Here is a 19606-nt window from a genome sequence, read left to right on the forward strand (position 1 = left end):
CCTCACCCACTACTACACACACAACAATGCATAGCAACAACTCAGAGTGACACCCCCAAACCCCCGGGAAGACTTCAAAGACAAAAGAAAATGATTAAGAAATTTGAATTATATTGTACGGCTGAGTAATAAATTATATCAAACATCTATAACTATATATATATATATATACATATATATATATATATATATATAAAATGTCCTGTCCGAATTGTATATCAGCCATTGTTCGTGGGCCACTGGGCCAAAACACATGGGCAAAGCCCACACAGGATACTCGACTCCAATGGAGAGAACACTGCAGGGGCATCAGATAGTAAAACTACAGGCACCTCAGGGGGAAGGGAAGGGGGGGCACCTCAGCTGGATGAGTCCACGACGCCAGATCCACGAGGGGCCTCCATGGCCACTGTTCAATCCTGGGGAGTGCAAAGCCACAGTCTCTCAAGTCCAGACAGTGGGTGGGTTGCCCACTGTTACATCCTGGGGAGTGCAAAGCCACAGTCTCTCAAGTCTATACAGTGGGTGGTTTGCCCACAGTTACATCCTGGGGAGTGCAAAGCCACAGTCTCTCAAGTCTATACAGTGGGTGGTTTGCCCACTGTTACATCCTGGGGAGTGCAAAGCCACAGTCTCTCAAGTCCAGACAGTGGGTGGTTTGCCCACTGTTACATCCTGGGGAGTGCAAAGCCACAGTCTCTCAAGTCCAGACAGTGGGTGGTTTGCCCACTGTTACATCCTGGGGAGTGCAAAGCCACAGTCTCTCAATTGGATGACAGACTCCACTGGTTCTGGAGGAGGCATGGTGCCTAGAGTGCTTCTTGCAGCCCTGCCCGAGACAGATTCGGGCCTGCCCCTTCTGCCAATGGGCCAGCGGTGCTTGAGATGAAGGGCCCAGCGGAGTGGTGCAGAGACGGCGGTGCCCAGCGGAGCGGTGCAGAGACGGCGGGCCCAGCGGAGCGGTGCTTGAGATGAAGGGCCCAGCGGAGCGGTGCTTGAGATGAAGGGCCCAGCGGAGCGGTGCAGAGACGGCGGTGCCCAGCGGAGCGGTGCAGAGACGGCAGTGCCCAGCAGAGCTGTGCCTGAGATGAAGGGCCCAGCGGAGCGGTGCTTGAGATGAAGGGCCCAGCGGAGCGGTGCAGAGACGGCGGTGCCCAGCGGAGCGGTGCCCAGCGGAGCGGTGCTTGAGATGAAGGGCCCAGCGGAGCGGTGCAGAGACGGCGGTGCCCAGCGGAGCGGTGCAGAGACGGCGGTGCCCAGCAGAGCGGTGCTTGAGATGAAGGGCCCAGCGGAGCGGTGCTTGAGATGAAGGCCCAGCGGAGCAGTGCAGAGACGGCGGTGCCCAGCGGAGCGGTGCAGAGATGGTGGTGCCCAGCGGAGCGTTGCTTGAGATGAATGGCCCAGCGGAGCGGTGCAGAGACGGCGGTGTCCAGCGGAGCGGTGCAGAGACGGCGGTGCCCAGCGGAGCGGTGCTTGAGATGAAGGGCCCAGCGGAGCGGTGCTTGAGATGAAGGGCCCAGCGGAGCGGTGCAGAGACGGCGGTGCCCAGCGGAGTGGTGCTTGAGATGAAGGGCCCAGCGGAGCGGTGCAGAGACGGAGGTGCCCAGCGGAGCGGTGCAGAGACGGAGGTGCCCAGCGGAGCGGTGCAGAGACGGCGGTGCCCAGCAGAGCGGTGCTTGAGATGAAGGGCCCAGCAGAGCGGTGCTTGAGATGAAGGGCCCAGCGGAGCGGTGCAGAGACGGCGGTGCCCAGCGGAGCGGTGCAGAGATGGCGGTGCCCAGCAGAGCGGTGCTTGACATGAAGGGCCCAGCGGAGCGGTGCAGAGACGGCGATGTCCAGCGGAGCGGTGCAGAGACGGCGGTGCCCAGCGGAGCGGTGCTTGAGATCAAGGGCCCAGCGGAGCGGTGCTTGAGATGAAGGGCCCAGCGGAGCAGTGCAGAGACGGCGGTACCCAGCAGAGCGGTGCTTGAGATGAAGGGCCCAGCGGAGCGGTGCAGAGACGGCGGAGCCCAGCGGAGCGGTGCAGAGACGGCGGTGCCCAGCGGAGCGGTGCTTGAGATGAAGGGCCCAGCGCAGCGGTGCTTGAGACGGCGCTGCCCTGTTCAGCGGTGCTTGACTTGAAGGGCCCTATTCAGCGGTGCTTGACTTGAAGGGCCCTGTTCAGCGGTGCTTGACTTGAAGGGCCCTGTTCAGCGGTGCTTGAGACGGCGGTGCCCTGTTCAGCGATTCTTGACTTCAAGGGCCCTGTTCAGCGGTGCTTGAGACGGCGGTGCCCTGTTCAGCGGTTCTTGACTTGAAGGGCCCTGTTCAGCGGTTCTTGACTTGAAGGGCCCTGTTCAGCGGTGCTTGACTTGAAGGGCCCTGTTCAGCGGTATTTGACTTGAAGGGCCCTGTTCAGCATTGCTTGACTTGAAGGGCCCTGTTCAGCGGTTCTTGACTTGAAGGGCCCTGTTCAGCGGTGCATGACTTGAATGGCCCTGTTCAGCGGTTCTTGACTTGAAGGGCCCTGTTTAGCGGTGCTTGACTTGAAGGGCCCTGTTCAGCGGTTCTTGAGATGAGTGTCCAGGGCCACAGATCAGGCCATGAGATGGATTTCACTCGCCACCTGACATGTGGCTGCCGGGGCCTTCCTGCCCACCTGTCTTTTCGCTTGCGGGGCCCTCCTGTGCTGCCGTACCGGGCCTGTGGGTGTCCTCCTGCACACCTGGAATGGGGCTGGTGGGGCCCTCCTGGGCAGCTGGCCTGCTGCCGACTTGTCGGGCGTGCTGCCCTTGCCACCCTTCCCTGCCCGTCTGTGGCCCTTTCCTCCCTTTGGCGGTGTGCGAGGTGGCACCCCACTTCCTGACGGACCCAGGGTATGCTTTTTGGAGCCTCCTGTCTCTGGCCTCTCGCGCCAGGCACTGTCTTTCTTCGCTTTTTTTTCAGGGGGTGGGCTGGCCGTGTCTTTGCTCCTAGCCGAACTAGCTGCCCTTGAAGGTGGGGGACTCCAAAGTCCTTGGACTATTGTCTTTGGTGGTCCGGGTTTTGTGGTGGCTGAGGAAAAGTAGTTTTGAAAGAGAGGGACGGGTAGGTGTAGTGGGTATGGGAGTGGAGGAAGAGGATGTGGTTGTAGGAGAGTCAAGTCTGGTGTCTTTGGGTGCAGGTGCTGGTGCTGGAGGCTGTCGTGAGGTGGATGGCTGTTGGGTGGGTGGCTGCCTGCGTTTGTGTGGTTTGGAAGAGGGGGTGACAGACACACTGGGAGAGGACACAGGGGACGTGTAAATGGCAGTGGGGGTGGTGACTGCACGTGTGCGGAGTGTTCTGGTGGGTGTGCTGGTGATGGACGTAGTGGCTGAAGATGTTGTGCATGCAAGTGTGAGTGGAGACGTCACATGGAGGGAGGAGGGAGATGAGGAGGAGGTGGGCACAGAGGAGGGAGTGGCTGTTGCTATGTCTGCATGTGGATGTTGCTTGGGTGAATGCTTGTGTGATGTGTGGTGCTTATGTCTGGATGAGCTTCCCTTGGGTGTTGAGGTGTGTGCAGGCTGGTCTGTAGGTGTGTCTGGGATAGGCAGAGGTACAGGGGAGTGGGACTGGGTGGAGGAAGTTGGAGGGGGGAGGCTAGAGACAGGGACAATGACTGCCGTCAGTGCTGAGGCCAGAGCGTTGAACGATCGCTGATGGGCAGCCTGACCCGAATGAATGCCCTCCAGGTATGCATTACTCCGGTGCACCTCCCTTTCTACACCCTGGATGGCATTCCAAAGGGTAAACTGCCCAACAATGAGCCTCCTCAGGAGGTCAATGACCTCCTCACTGAGGGCAGCAGGGGTCACTGGGGCAGGGCCTGAGGTGCCTGGGGCGAAGGAGATGCCCACCTTCCTGGGTGAGCGGGCACGGGGCGAAAGCGGAGGGGCTGCTGGGAGGGGGGTGCTGGTGCGCTGGGTGGCGGCTGTACCTGTTGTTGCGGGGGGCACGGATGTTGCCGCCACCACAAGGGAGCTCCCTTCCGAGGACGAGTCTGAGTCGCTGGTGTCAGCACGTGTCCCCGATGTGGAGCTCCCCTCGCCCTCCGTCCCACTGGTGTACTCAGGGTCCGTTGCATGGCCCTCCAGGGCCATGTGGGATGCAGCTCCCTCGTGCTCCGATGCCACTTCTCCTCCGCCTGATGATGCTAATGCACACATGAACAGGAAGGACACAAAAAAAGGGTGGGAGGGGAGAAATAAAGACATGTTGAGTGCATGCATGGGCGACACCGTTGGCTGAGAGGACAGACACAGAAGCCCCCTGCACTACGCTTGGGGTTCACTACTCAATCCGTGGGACATGGCCTACAAGCCTATGGACGACAACTCCACACATAGGTGACACAGGGCCATGATTAGCTGTACTAGGCAACCTACAGAGGTGGGGGGCAGGGGCACAGGGCCATGCCTTACGGAGGGGCCTAGCCTACAGAAATCGCCCTGGCCTAGGGATACCCACAGCCCTCCTCCCCCACCCAGACACCTCCACTGCGCGCAAAGTCAGCAGATTATGCTTGTACTCACCCCCTTGTGTCTGCTGTGAAGTCCTCACGTGCCCATCCAAATCGGGGTAGGCCACTGCCAGGATCCGGAACATCAGTGGGGTCAAAGTACGACTGGCACCCCTCCTACGTTGGGAGGCGATCCCCAGCTGAGCTTCCGCCGTCTTCCTGCTCCAGCGTCGGATGTCCTCCCACCTCTTCCGGCAGTGGGTGCCCGTCTGTTGTGGACCCAGAGGGTCCGGACCTCCTTGGCGATGGCACGCCAAATGTCGATTTTCTGAGGGAGCCCACCCACTGGTGTGGCTAAAAATCATAAACACACCCCTCTCCTAATCTAATCAAGGGGGCACCTAGTTGTCTGGGGTTGCAGGTTGTGGGGGTGTTGCTGGTTGCTCCAAATGTCCTTCTCTGCCTTTGAAGACCAGTTTGGCAGCCCTCCCCCTTCCTGCCTCACCATCTGCTGAGGGGAGATTCCCTCCCACAGGCACATTCCTTTGTGTGAAGCCAGGACACTTCACACCTCATCAGGGTAGCTTGGCCAAGCTACTAGAGCTGGCCAATCAGAGCACAGCAGCAAAAACAATGCAGGGCTGAAATGGGCAACTTTTCATGTAAAGTTTAAAACTCTTTACCTGAACAAGTTATATTAAATCCAACAACTGGAAGTTGTGGGGTTTATTACAACAATTAATTTGATACCACATTCTTGGTATGCATCATTTAAGGAGACTTTAACAATTAAAATAAAGTCTCCCCATTCTAGCCTATGAAGGCCATTTACTACAATGAGGGAAAAACGAATTTGGCTGTTTTTACCTCACCAGGGCTTATAAAACTATTTTTATAAAGTCCCTGCTTATAATTACATGACACCCAGCCCTAGGGGCACATAGGGCACATCTTAGGGTGACTTATATGTAAAAATAAGGCAGTTTGAGACTTTGGAACTACTGTTAATTCCAAAGTCGAATTTGCATATAACTTTAATTTAAAAGCAGCCAGCAAGGCAGGCCTGCCTTTAAAATGACACTGGCACCTCAGCAGTGCACCTATGGGTGCACTACCTATGCTATGGTCCCTAAACCTACATGCCCTACCATATACTAGGGACTTATAGGTAGGTTAACTTAGCCAATTATAATTAGCCTAATTTGCATATCCATGTTACACAGAGCACTGGCCCTGGGACTGGTAAGCAGTACCCAGGGCACAGCCAAGAGTCAGTAACCACCAGTACCTGTCCAAAAAGTGTGGGGGTGACCAGGGCAAAAAGGAAGACTTTCCTACACTGTTTCACACCCATTCTTGTAGTATGTAGTGGTTGTAGCATACATGTTTTCAAAACATGTCACATATTTAGTGATTTGATTGTAGGGGATAAGGCCAACATCAACGGACAACTTGTAGGTAGCATGTGATTAGATATGTGCCCACATATACATGCATTCTTGTACTGACACTCTGTGACTTGAGACATGTTACACACATCACAAACACTAGGCATAGTAGAAGTAGAAGTAGAAGTAGAAGTAGAAGTAGAAGTAGAAGTAGAAGTGTCACAACACACACAAACATGTTGGTTATGTGGGTGGTGTTCATTTACAAGTGTAACAGTGCATAGTATATACAATGTCCAGGTCTGTGACCCCATTTGTGGAATCCATCCAATTGGGACATGTAGGAAAGTCCTCCTTTTTGCCCTGGTCACCCCCACACTTTTTGGACAGGTACTGGTGGTTACTGACTCTTGGCTGTGCCCTGGGTGCTGCTTACCAGTCCCAGGGCCAGTGCCCTGTGTAAAGTGGATAAGCAAATTAGGCTAATTATAATTGGCTAAGTCAACCTACCTATAAGTCCCTAGTATATAGTACTATATACTAGGGACCCCAGCATAGGTAGTGCACCCTGAGGTGCCCAGTGTCATTGTAAAGGCAGGCCTGCCTTGCTGGCTGCTTTTAAATTAAAGTTATATGCAAATTCGACTTTGGAATTAAAAGTACTTCCAAAGTCTTAAACTACCTTATTTTTACATATTGGTCACCCCTAAGGTGCCATGTAACTATAAGCAGGGAGCTTATAAAAAATGTGTGTTTCCCTCATTGTAGTGAAAGGCCTTTATAGGCTAGAATGGGGAGACTTTATTTTAATTTGAAAAGTCCCCTTAAATGACAGATAAAAAGAGCTTGTTATCAAATTAATTGTTATAATAAATCCCACAACTTCCAGTTGTGGGATTTAATATAACTTGTTCAGGTAAAGAGTTTTAAACTTTACCTGAAAAGTTGCCAACTTCAGCCCTGCATTGTTTTTGCTGCTGTGCTCTGATTGACCAGCCTCTGACAGCCTGGCCAGGCTGCATTGATGAGGTGTGAAGTGGCCTGGCTTCACACAAAGAGATGTGCCTGTGGGAGGAGATCTCCCCTCAGCAGATGGTGAGGCAGGAAGGGGGAGGGCTGCCAAATTGGTCTTCAAAGGAAGAGAAGGACATTTGGAGCAGGAGCAACCGAGCAACAGCCCCACATCCTGCAACCCCAGACAACTAAGTGCCCCCTTGATTAGATTAGGAGAGGGCAGGAGAGGGGTGTGTTTATGATTTTTGGCCACACCAGTGGGTGGACTCAGCCAGATGTAACCTCCAAAAATCACTTTCAGCCAGGAAGGATTTTTGAGGAATGTTGCCTCCTGGGATTGATTTGTGCCACACTTCCCAGGAAGTGGTCATCACAGGGGGAAGGACCCTGCACCTGATTGGAGAATCAGGACCCCCCTGTTTTTCACCCAGGAGCAAGGATAAAACTGGCAGACCTGCACCCACACCTCAGATCCCAATCTGATTCCAACAAGGAAGAACCACAGAAGAAGAAGGGCTGCCCTGGTGGACCCCTGGCCCTCACCTGGACCCTGCACTCTGAAGGACTGCACCAGCTGCACACTTGGACTTGACCACAAGAAGGACTTTGCCTGGTTTCAACTGGTTCAAGGAGGTACTCCCTGTTTGCTACAGGTGAAAAATTGCTAACCAGAGTTCCCTGCACCAACTCCTGAAGAAATCAACCAGGTGACCACTGTCCAGTGGCCAAAAAGGAGTTTGTGCCAGGTGCATCCTGTGAGTTGTAGTCCACACCCCCAAGGATAATCTCAGAGCTTCTGGAACCTTGGGGTGAGCTGTGGACCCCAAAAGAACCTTAAAGGAACATCTGGGAGAAGAGCCAGAAGTTTGGAGAACTTTTGGAAAAAAGCTCCATAGAGTGACCAACCCGCTGTGGCAACTCTAGCAGGCTTGCCTCAACCGCGTCCCGGCCTGACTTGCAGGTTCGTCCAGGTGAAGAAAATCTCCAAAAAAGAGACTAAGTCCGAACGTACAAAGTTGACCGGGACCTCCCAGCCAGCGTATCCGAGGAGGGCTCCAGCGACGTCGGATCAAGATCCAGGTGTACCCCGGTCGAAGGATTTTCACCTCAAAAAAACGACTACGTCCGAAGGTAAAAATCTCCACCGAGGGCTCCTGTGACGTGTATCTGGAGAAGAGTTCCAGGAGGTCAGATTGGACTGGAAAATTCGTCCCGCTGAAGAGAATCTTCAGAAAAACGACTAAGTGCAAAGGTAAACTTTTGACCGAGGCCTCCCGCAAGCTGTAGCCGAGCCGGGCTCCATCGCGATCGGCCTTAAACTTTGACTTTGCCCCTGTCGAGGTGCGACCAGATGACCAGATTGGTGCTTTTTGTTTCTAGGTGCTAAAAAAACAATAATTCTTTAAAAATTCATATCTCCAGTTCCCCTATCCAATTTTATTTGTTTTTGTGTCATCTTAAAGATACAAATATAATCTATTTTTATAAATTGGTTTTGGTTTTTTAAACTGTTTCCTGTGTTTTATTTAATTACTGTTTTGTGATATTTGAATGCTTTACACTTTGTCTTCTAAGTTAAGCCTTGTCGCTCGTTGCCAAGCTACCAAGGGTTGAGCTGGGTTTAATTTACTGAGACCTAGCTGGACCTAAGTGGAGGTTAGTGGCCTATTGCTAAGTGTAGGTACCTACCTGCCCTTACCAATAACCCATTTTCCAACAGGACACAACACAAGTACAGGGTTGAGGGACATGTCACGGGACATGTTTGGGTAAAGTGTCTTTCAGTGCAGGAGTACATAAATTGCCAATTGGAAAGTTAGGAACAATAGCAGTCCATAGCAAAGAGGTCAAAAGTGTGTTGAGGTGGAGTGCATATCTGTCAGAGTACCAACACTGGCATGATGTCAAGCACAGGAATAAGGAAAACACGGCCCATGTGGCATATGCTGGTGCTACCGGAAACTCCTACGGTGAAGATGGTCTGTTCAACATCTTCATCCTCTGAAGTGTGTGTGGTACCTCATCTACCCTTGATGGTGGTAGTGGGGAGGTAGAGGGGGGCACAGACACAACAGCTGCCATCTGTGACACTACATATGGCATCACTGCAGCAAGGAGGAGCTGCTGGTTTTTAAGCATAGCTGCAGCATCCCTGTGGTGGGCAGCCATGTCTGCCCTGAGGGAGACCAATTAACGGTGCATGGAGTCCTTATTGTCCTCAGGCACACTGCTGCCAGTTTGGGAGCACATTTGTTGTGGCTTCTCCCTCATGGGAGCAGCTGTGTCCCTCAGACACTCCTGGACTCCACGCACTGGGGAGTGTATGCGTTGGTTGGCTGCAGTCTGTTCTGTTGCCATAACCATGCACGTCCGCATCCCCTTAAGGCTGGCTGCCATTGTTTGGATCCCCACCCGCACCTCCTTGGCCAGCTCTCGCTGGACTCTCACCACTGTCTGGTGCTTGTGTCCTCAGAGTCCTCTGTTGTGTCAGTGGTGGCAGGTCATACCCTTGGGGTGCTAAGTGGGGCCTGTGGGATGTCTGCTAAATCAAAACTACTCCTTGCAACTGTAGGTGGGTTTTGCATGTTCACAAGGACTTCTTGGAGGGTCTCTTGTCTGATAGTTGCCAGCTAGTCATCCAGGTCATCAGGGTACACCAGGACAGGCAGATCCACAGGAGAGTCTTCATCCTCTACAATGAGATGGTGTAAAATCAGTCTATCGTGTTATGGCAGTTGACAAGTCACTTCACTGATTTGATAATTGAGGCTCATTGTCATAATAGTCCCATGTTAATGTAGAAGTGGTGCAGCACGGTGCTTTGCCATAATAATCTGCACTGCACTGCTTCACTTTGGTGACACAAGATTGCACCGTATGCAAGTGATTGTGGGGCACCATAATCATTGTGAAAGGATGTATGTGTTGAGGGGTGTGACTGTTAATGTATATGAAAGTGTCCCTTCATTAACACTCACCAATGGCACTTTAGCACTTCTGCGTGAAATGTAGAATGCAGCACACTCGGAAAAGCCAAATCATCATTTACATATCATTGTTTATGTGCATGGAGTTGTTGTGTAGCCATTTTAGTTATAGCTCCATATATGTTATTTTGGCAAACCAGGCCTGCTGCTGTGCACTTTATCCTAGATATATTTTATTCAGCTTCCTTTATTATTTTAACAATAGCCACATTTGCGGTCTTCTTTTATTTCTCTCTATCTAGTTGTTCTTTGCCTAGGTCAGCACTGCGTTCTTAAACAAGACATTTCTTTCACTCTGTGCTTTTCTCAAAGCTGCAGTAAGGTAGGTTGCAGGTAAACGTGGTAACACTTTGGGGGTGATTCTAACCCTGGCGGTCGGTGATAAAGCGGCGGCCAACCCGCCAACAGGCCGGCGGTCCAAAAAATGAAATTCTGACCCTGGCGGGAACCGCCAACACAGGCCGCCGCTTTAACACTCCGACCGCCACGGCGGTACAAACAAACAGCGCGGCGGTCACCGCCAACAGGCAGGCGGCAGACAATGTACCGCCCACCCTATCACGACCCACCAATCCGCCACCTTTTCCGGGGCGGGAGCCCCGCCGATAAAAACACGGCGGAAACAGACATTTTCAATGGAAAACGCTCACCTCGAGACACTCCACGCGGAAGGAGGACAGCATGGAACCCGAATTGAACATCATACCTGCTCTCGTCTACCTGCTCATCTACCACGAGTACGAAGTCCGGCGCAGACGTCAACGGTGAGTACTGCACCTACGACACATGGGAGGGGGGAGGACGAAAGGTTACGGGCACACACATATGCGACCCCCCCACCCCCCCAATATGTACACACCAATGCAGAGCAACAAGTCACAGTGACACCACCCAAACACCCGTTAAAAATACAATGACACAACCAAATTTGGAATAAATATTTATGTACAAAAAAAGCACCTGGAAATTATTGAGCAACCGTGATAAATATTTACACAAATAAAAAATATATACACATCAGTGTATCACTGAAGTAACAAGTCCTGCACATCCTACGAATCTAACATGTCCGTGGGCCAATGTTCTGCGAAACAAGGGCAAAGCCCACACACGAGACCTGAGTCCTTTGGAGAGAACACTGCAGGGGCATCTGATGGTAAAACTACAGGCACCTCAGGGGGAAGGGAAGGGGGGGCCACCACAGCCACATGAGTCCACGACGCCAGATCCACGAGGAGCCACCATGCCCACTGCGCCATCCTGGGGAGTGCAAAGCCACAGTCTCTCAATGTCTCTACAGTGGGTGGATTGCCCACTGTACCATCCTGGGGAGTGCAAAGCCACAGTCTCTCAATGTCTCTACAGTGGGTGGATTGCCCACTGTACCATCCTGGGGAGTGCAAAGCCACAGTCTCTCAATGTCTCTACAGTGGCTGGCTTGCCCACTGTACCATCCTGGGGAGTGCAAAGCCACAGTCTCTCAATGTCTCTACAGTGGGTGGATTGCCCACTGTACCATCCTGGGGAGTGCAAAGCCACAGTCTCTCAATGTCTCTACAGTGGGTGGATTGCCCACTGTACCATCCTGGGGAGTGCAAAGCCACAGTCCATCCGTTGGATGACAGTCTCCACTGGTCAAGGAGGAGGCATGGTGGGCACAGTGAACCATAAACAGTGCCTGAGACGGCGGTACCCAGCGCAGCGGTGCATGACATGGCGATGTTCAGCGGAGCGGTGCTTGCAGGAAGGGCCCAGCGGAGCGGTGCTTGAGATGAAGGGCCCAGCGGAGCAGTGCTTGAGATGAAGGGCCCAGCAGAGCGGTGCTTGCAGGAAGGGCCCAGCGGAGCGGTGCTTGAGATGAAGGGCCCAGCGGAGCGGTGCTTGCAGGAAGGGCCCAGCGGAGCGGTGCTTGAGATGAAGGGCCCAGCGGAGCGGTGCTTGCAGGAAGGGCTCAGCGGAGCGGTGCTTGACAGGAAGGGCCCAGCGGAGCGGTGCTTGAGATGAAGGGCCCAGCAGAGCGGTGCTTGAGATGAAGGGCCCAGCGGAGCGGTGCTTGCAGGAAGGGCCCAGCGGAGTGGTGCTTGACAGGAAGGGCCCAGCGGAGCGGTGCTTGAGATGAAGGGCCCAGCGGAGCGGTGCTTGAGATGAAGGGCCCAGCGGAGCGGTGCTTGAGATGAAGGGCCCAGCGGAGCGGTGCTTGCAGGAAGGGCCAAGCGGAGCGGTGCTTGAGATGAAGGGCCCAGCGGAGCGGTGCTTGCAGGAAGGGCCCAGCGGAGCGGTGCTTGAGATGAAGGGCCCAGCGGAGCGGTGCTTGCAGGAAGGGCCCAGCGGAGCGGTGCTTGAGATGAAGGGCCCAGCGGAGCGGTGCTTGCAGGAAGGGCCCAGCGGAGCGGTGCTTGACAGGAAGGGCCCAGCGGAGCAGTGCTTGAGATGAAGGGCCCAGCGGAGCGGTGCTTGAGATGAAGGGCCCAGCAGAGCGTTGCTTGCAGGAAGGGCCCAGCGGACCGGTGCTTGAGATGAAGGGCCCAGCGGAGCGGTGCTTGAGATGAAGGGCCCAGCGGAGCGGTGCTTGCAGGAAGGGCCCAGCGGAGCGGTGCTTGAGATGAAGGGACCAGCGGAGCGGTGCTTGCAGGAAGGGCCCAGCGGAGCGGTGCTTGACAGGAAGGGCCCAGCGGAGCGGTGCTTGAGATGAAGGGCCCAGCGGAGCGGTGCTTGAGATGAAGGGCCCAGCGGAGCGGTGCTTGCAGGAAGGGCCCAGCGGAGCGGTGCTTGAGATGAAGGGCCCAGCGGAGCGGTGCTTGCAGGAAGGGCCCAGCGGAGCGGTGCTTGAGATGAAGGGCCCAGCGGAGCGGTGCTTGCAGGAAGGGCCCAGCGGAGCGGTGCTTGACAGGAAGGGCCCAGCGGAGCGGTGCTTGAGATGAAGGGCCCAGCGGAGCGGTGCTTGAGATGAAGGGCCCAGCGGAGCGGTGCTTGAGATGAAGGGCCCAGCGGAGCGGTGCTTGCAGGAAGGGCCCAGCGGAGCGGTGCTTGAGATAAAGGGCCCAGCGGAGCGGTGCTTGCAGGAAGGGCCCAGCGGAGCGGTGCTTGACAGGAAGGGCCCAGCGGAGCGGTGCTTGAGATGAAGGTCCCAGCGGAGCGGTGCTTGAGATGAAGGGCCCAGCGGAGCGGTGCTTGCAGGAAGGGCCCAGCGGAGCGCTGCTTGAGATGAAGGGCCCAGCGGAGCGGTGCTTGCAGGAAGGGCCTAGCGGAGCGGTGCTTGACAGGAAGGGCCCAGTGGAGCGGTGCTTGAGATGAAGGGTCCAGCGGAGCGGTGCTTGAGATGAAGGGCCCAGCGGAGCGGTGCTTGCAGGAAGGGCCCAGCGGAGCGGTGCTTGACAGGAAGGGCCCAGCGGAGCGGTGCTTGACACGGCGGGGCCCTGTTCAGCGGTACCTGTCTTCACGGCGGGGCCCTGTTCAGCGGTACCTGTCTTCACGGTGGGGCCCTGTTCAGCGGTGCTCTTCTGCACGGCGGGGACCTGTTCAGCGGTACCTGTCTTCACGGCGGGGCCCTGTTCAGCGGTACCTGTCTTCACGGCGGGGCCCTGTTCAGCGGTGCTCTTCTGCACGGCGGGGCCCTGTTCAGCGGTACCTGTCTGCACAGCGAGGCCCTGTTCAGCGGTACCTGTCTTCACGGCGGGGCCCTGTTCAGCGGTACCTCTCTTCACGGCGGGGCCCTGTTCAGCGGTGCTCTTCTGCACGGCGGGGCCCTGTTCAGCGGTGCTCTTCTGCACGGCGGGGCCCTGTTCAGCGGTACCTGTCTTCACGGCGGGGCCCTGTTCAGCGGTACCTCTCTTCACGGCGGGGCCCTGGTCAGCGGTGCTCTTCTGCACGGCGGGGCCCTGTTCAGCGGTATCTGTCTTCACGGCGGGGCCCTGTTCAGCGGTACCTGTCTTCACGGCGGGGCCCTGTTCAGCGGTACCTGTCTTCACGGCGGGGCCCTGTTCAGCGGTACCTCTCTTCACGGCGGGGCCCTGTTCAGCGGTGCTCTTCTGCACGGCGGGGCCCTGTTCAGCGGTGCTCTTCTGCACGGCGGGGCCCTGTTCAGTGGTACCTGTCTTCACGGCGGGGCCCTGTTCAGCGGTACCTGTCTTCACGGCGGGGCCCTGTTCAGCGGTGCTCTTCTGCACGGCGGGGCCCTGTTCAGCGGTACCTGTCTTCACGGCGGGGCCCTGTTCAGCGGTACCTGTCTTCACGGCGGGGCCCTGTTCAGCGGTACCTGTCTTCACGGCGGGGCCCTGTTCAGCGGTGCTCTTCTGCACGGCGGGGCCCTGTTCAGCGGTACCTGTCTGCACGGCGGGGCCCTGTTCAGCGGTACCTGTCTTCACGGCGGGGCCCTGTTCAGCGGTACCTCTCTTCACGGCGGGGCCCTGTTCAGCGGTGCTCTTCTGCACGGCGGGGCCCTGTTCAGCGGTGCTCTTCTGCACGGCGGGGCCCTGTTCAGCGGTACCTGTCTTCACGGCGGGGCCCTGTTCAGCGGTACCTCTCTTCACGGCGGGGCCCTGGTCAGCGGTGCTCTTCTGCACGGCGGGGCCCTGTTCAGCGGTACCTGTCTTCACGGCGGGGCCCTGTTCAGCGGTACCTGTCTTCACGGCGGGGCCCTGTTCAGCGGTGCTCTTCTGCACGGCGGGGCCCTGTTCAGCGGTGCTCTTCTGCACGGCGGGGCCCTGTTCAGTGGTACCTGTCTTCACGGCGGGGCCCTGTTCAGCGGTACCTGTCTTAAACGGCGGGCCCTGTTCAGCGGTGCTCTTCTGCACGGCGGGGCCCTGTTCAGCGGTACCTGTCTTCACGGCGGGGCCCTGTTCAGCGGTACCTGTCTTCACGGCGGGGCCCTGTTCAGCGGTACCTGTCTTCACGGCGGGGCCCTGTTCAGCGGTGCTCTTCTGCACGGCGGGGCCCTGTTCAGCGGTACCTGTCTTCACGGCGGGGCCCTGTTCAGCGGTACCTCTCTTCACGGTGGGGCCCTGTTCAGCGTTGCTCTTCTGCACGGCGGGGCCCTGTTCAGCGGTACCTGTCTTCACGGCGGGGCCCTGTTCAGCGGTACCTGTCTTCACGGCGGGGCCCTGTTCAGCGGTACCTCTCTTCACGGCGGGGCCCTGTTCAGCGGTACCTGTCTTCACGGCGGGGCCCTGTTCAGCGGTACCTCTCTTCACGGCGGGGCCCTGTTCAGCGGTGCTCTTCTGCACGGCGGGGCCCTGTTCAGCGGTGCTCTTCTGCACGGCGGGGCCCTGTTCAGCGGTACCTGTCTTCACGGCGGGGCCCTGTTCAGCGGTACCTCTCTTCACGGCGGGGCCCTGGTCAGCGGTGCTCTTCTGCACGGCGGGGCCCTGTTCAGCGGTACCTGTCTTCACGGCGGGGCCCTGTTCAGCGGTACCTGTCTTCACGGCGGGGCCCTGTTCAGCGGTGCTCTTCTGCACGGCGGGGCCCTGTTCAGCGGTGCTCTTCTGCACGGCGGGGCCCTGTTCAGTGGTACCTGTCTTCACGGCGGGGCCCTGTTCAGCGGTACCTGTCTTAAACGGCGGGGCCCTGTTCAGCGGTGCTCTTCTGCACGGCGGGGCCCTGTTCAGCGGTACCTGTCTTCACGGCGGGGCCCTGTTCAGCGGTACCTGTCTTCACGGCGGGGCCCTGTTCAGCGGTACCTGTCTTCACGGCGGGGCCCTGTTCAGCGGTGCTCTTCTGCACGGCGGGGCCCTGTTCAGTGGTACCTGTCTTCACGGCGGGGCCCTGTTCAGCGGTACCTCTCTTCACGGTGGGGCCCTGTTCAGCGTTGCTCTTCTGCACGGCGGGGCCCTGTTCAGCGGTACCTGTCTTCACGGCGGGGCCCTGTTCAGCGGTACCTGTCTTCACGGCGGGGCCCTGTTCAGCGGTACCTCTCTTCACGGCGGGGCCCTGTTCAGCGGTACCTGTCTTCACGGCGGGGCCCTGTTCAGCGGTACCTCTCTTCACGGCGGGGCCCTGTTCAGCGGTGCTCTTCTGCACGGCGGGGCCCTGTTCAGCGGTGCTCTTCTGCACGGCGGGGCCCTGTTCAGCGGTACCTGTCTTCACGGCGGGGCCCTGTTCAGCGGTACCTCTCTTCACGGCGGGGCCCTGGTCAGCGGTGCTCTTCTGCACGGCGGGGCCCTGTTCAGAGGTACCTGTCTTCACGGCGGGGCCCTGTTCAGCGGTACCTCTCTTCACGGTGGGGCCCTGTTCAGCGGTGCTCTTCTGCACGGCGGGGCCCTGTTCAGCGGTACCTGTCTTCACGGCGGGGCCCTGTTCAGCGGTACCTCTCTTCACGGTGGGGCCCTGTTCAGCGGTGCTCTTCTGCACGGCGGGGCCCTGTTCAGCGGTACCTGTCTTCACGGCGGGGCCCTGTTCAGCGGTACCTGTCTTCACGGCGGGGCCCTGTTCAGCGGTACCTCTCTTCACGGCGGGGCCCTGTTCAGCGGTACCTGTCTTCACGGCGGGGCCCTGTTCAGCGGTACCTGTCTTCACGGCGGGGCCCTGTTCAGCGGTACCTGTCTTCACGGCGGGGCCCTGTTCAGCGGTACCTGTCTTCACGGCGGGGCCCTGTTCAGCGGTACCTCTCTTCACGGCAGGGCCCTGTTCAGCGGTGCTCTTGCAGAATGTCAAGGGAGTCAGACCTGGCCTGGACACCCTGCTCACTCGCCCTCCGACCGTGCAGTGTCAGGCCCCTTCGGGGATGGAGTCCTGGGCCCTTTGGTGTCGTCCCTTGCAGCCGGGATGGGGCTTGTGGGGCCCTCCTGCTCCGCGCTCCTGGTGGTTGTCCTCTCCGCCCTGCTGTCCTTCCGCTCCTTAGATGGGGCTCTCGGGCCCTTGCCTCCCCTGGCTGCTGTGGCCGGTGAAGTGGCCGGAGTCACCTCCTTGGGGGCAGCCGTCTCTGTCCGCTCACGGCGGCCCTTCAATTTCCGGGTCCTCTTGCCTGGGGGGGGCTGGCTGTCCCCTTGCTGCTCACCGAAGTGTCACTGCCGCCAAAGGGTGGACTCCACATGCCATGCACCACTTGCACTTTAGAAGCTGGGCTGGTGGTGGCTGAGGTGCCCTTGGGACTTTTCCCAGTTGGAGGGGGTGGGTCGGGGGAGGGAAAGAGGTCAAAATTGGAGAGGTAATATTTCTTGGGACCAAGGTAAGGGGTAGGAGTAGTGGTGAGAGAAGTGGAGGAAGAGGATGTGGTTGGATGAGAGTCAGGTGTGCTGTCCTTGGGTGCAGGTGACTGGGACGTAGGCTGTCGTGAGGTGGTTGGCTGTTGTTTGGGTGTCTGCCTGCGTTTATGTGTCTTGGAAGAGGGGGTGACAGACACAGTGGGAGAGGACACAGGGGACGTGTAAATGGCAGTGGGGGTGGTGACTGCAGGTGTGCGGACTGTAGTGGAGGGTGTGCTGGTGGTGGAAGAACTGGCTGATGTTGGTGTGCATGCAGGTGTGAGTGTAGACGTCACAGGGAGGGAGGAGGGAGACGAGGAGGACGGGGACACAGAGGTGGTAGTGACTGTTGGTATGTCTGCATCTGGCTGTTGCTTGGGTGAATGCTTGTGTTTTCTGTGGTGCTTATGTTTGGATGAGTTGGCCTTGGGTGTTGAGGTGTGTGCAGGCTGGTCTGATGGTGTGGATGGGATAGGTTGAGGTACAGGAGACAGAGAAAGGGTGGAGGCAGATAGAAGAGGGAGACTGGAGACAGGGACAATGGCTGCCGTCAGTGCTGAGGCCAGAGAAGTGAACGCTCGTTGATGGGCAGCCTGACCCGAATGAATGCCCTCCAGGTAGGCATTGCTACGATGCACCTCCCTTTCCACCCCCTGGATGGCATTCAGAAGGGTAGTCTGCCCAACAATGACCGTCCTCACCAGGTCAATGAGCTCCGCACTGAGGGCAGCAGGGGTAACAGAGGCAGGGGCTGAGGTGCCTGTGGCGAAGGAGACGCGCGCCTTCCTGGCCGAGCGGCCACAGAGCGAAGACTGAGGGGCTGCTGGGAGGGCGGTGCTGGTGCGCTGGGTGGCGGCTGTACCTGTTGTTGCGGGGGGCACAGATGTTGCCGCCACCGCTAGGGAGCTCCCAAACGAGGACGTGTCCGTGTTGCTGGTGTCTCCACCGGCCCCCGTTGTGGTGCTCCCCTCGCCCTCCGGATCACTGGTGCCCTCGGTGTCTGTGTCAGTGCCCACCGGGGCCTGGTGACCTGCAGCTCCCTCCTGCTCCGACGCCAAATCTCCTCCACCTGATGATGCTAAAACACAAGAAGACAAAGATTTAGGGTGGGGGGAGAAATTAAACAAAGTTGAGTGCATGCCTTATCATTACCCTTTGCGGAGAGGACAGACACAGGTGCCTCGTGCACTAAGTCGCGAACTTGGGGTACACTACTCAGTACTTCTGACTAGGCAAACAGGTCTAGGGACAACAGACGCGCACATGGGTGATGCTGGAGCATGGGTAGCTGCACTTGGCACCCTACAGAGGTGGGGGGCGGGGGCACAGGGCCATGCCTAAGGGAGAGGACTACACTACAGAGAGCGCCCTGGCCTAATGTCATCCACAGCCCTCCTCCCCCACCCAGACGCCTCCAATGCGCATACAGATAGGAGAATGTGCAGATACTCACCCCCTTGTGTCTGCTGTGCTGTCCTCAAGCGCCCATCCAAATTAGGGTAGGCCACTGCCAGGATCCGGGACATCAGGGGGGTCATGGTGCGACTGGCACCCCTCCTAGGTCGGGAGGCCATCCCCAGCAGTGTTTCTGCGGTCTTCCTCGTTCCGCGGCGGATGTCCTCCCACCTCTTGCGGCAGTGGGTGCCCCGTCTGTTGTAGACCCCCAAGTTCCAGACTTCCTTGGCGATGGCATGCCAAATATCGATTTTCTGATGGGCGCTCACCTGTTTGACATGTACAGGGTGGGAAAGAGAAAACGTCACATATCTGCATGGTTGGAGTACATGCCCCCCCCTCCCCAACCTTGCCATGGGTCCCATTCTCTCATCTGTCGTGCGTTGCACTCCACATTCCCTCCACACCCCACCAACTTACATCCCCCCCACTCCACACAGGCATAACCCATTCAATGTGCACTCAGTGTACTCACCTGTTGGTCTGGAGGACCGTAGAGTAGCGCATACTGGGGGAGGACCCCGTCCACGAGCTTCTCCAACTCTTCTGAACTGAAGGCGGGGGCCCTTTCACCAGTAGCAGCAGCCATTGTCACTTCCAGACCGAGTTCACAGCAGCACTTGCAGTATAGGTCCTCTCCTGTGGATGATCAGGTCGCGAGTGATTAAGCAGATAGAAAATGGCGGTCACGCCCGCGGCGGTGCGTACCGCGGCGGTGCGTACCGCGACCGCCGGCGCACATCGTCATTGGCTCCTGAAACCCATAGGCTTCAATGTTAACCAATGCATCTTCGCACAGCGGTCTTCGACCGCCTACCGCCACGGTGTGCCCCGCCAGCGCAGTGACCTCACATCCCATTGTCCCACTTCACAGGTCAGGCATCCGCCATTTCAAGGGCCCACATGGCTTAATTTCTAATGCGTCACACAGGCCTAGGCCTTGCTATGGCACACATACAAACATATCAAACCATACATTTACCTGTACTGTGCAAGCTGTGTTGTACGTACCTGTGAGTGGATTGACTCTGTACTCCATATTGTCCTTCCTAGGCACCGTCCGCTGGGACTAGCGATGAGAAGGAGGAATCCTCGCGTGTACCGGCCGCTGGTGGACCTGTCGAC

The sequence above is a fragment of the Pleurodeles waltl genome, chromosome 7, assembly GCF_031143425.1.
Source record: "Pleurodeles waltl isolate 20211129_DDA chromosome 7, aPleWal1.hap1.20221129, whole genome shotgun sequence".
Lineage (NCBI taxonomy): Eukaryota > Metazoa > Chordata > Amphibia > Caudata > Salamandridae > Pleurodeles > Pleurodeles waltl.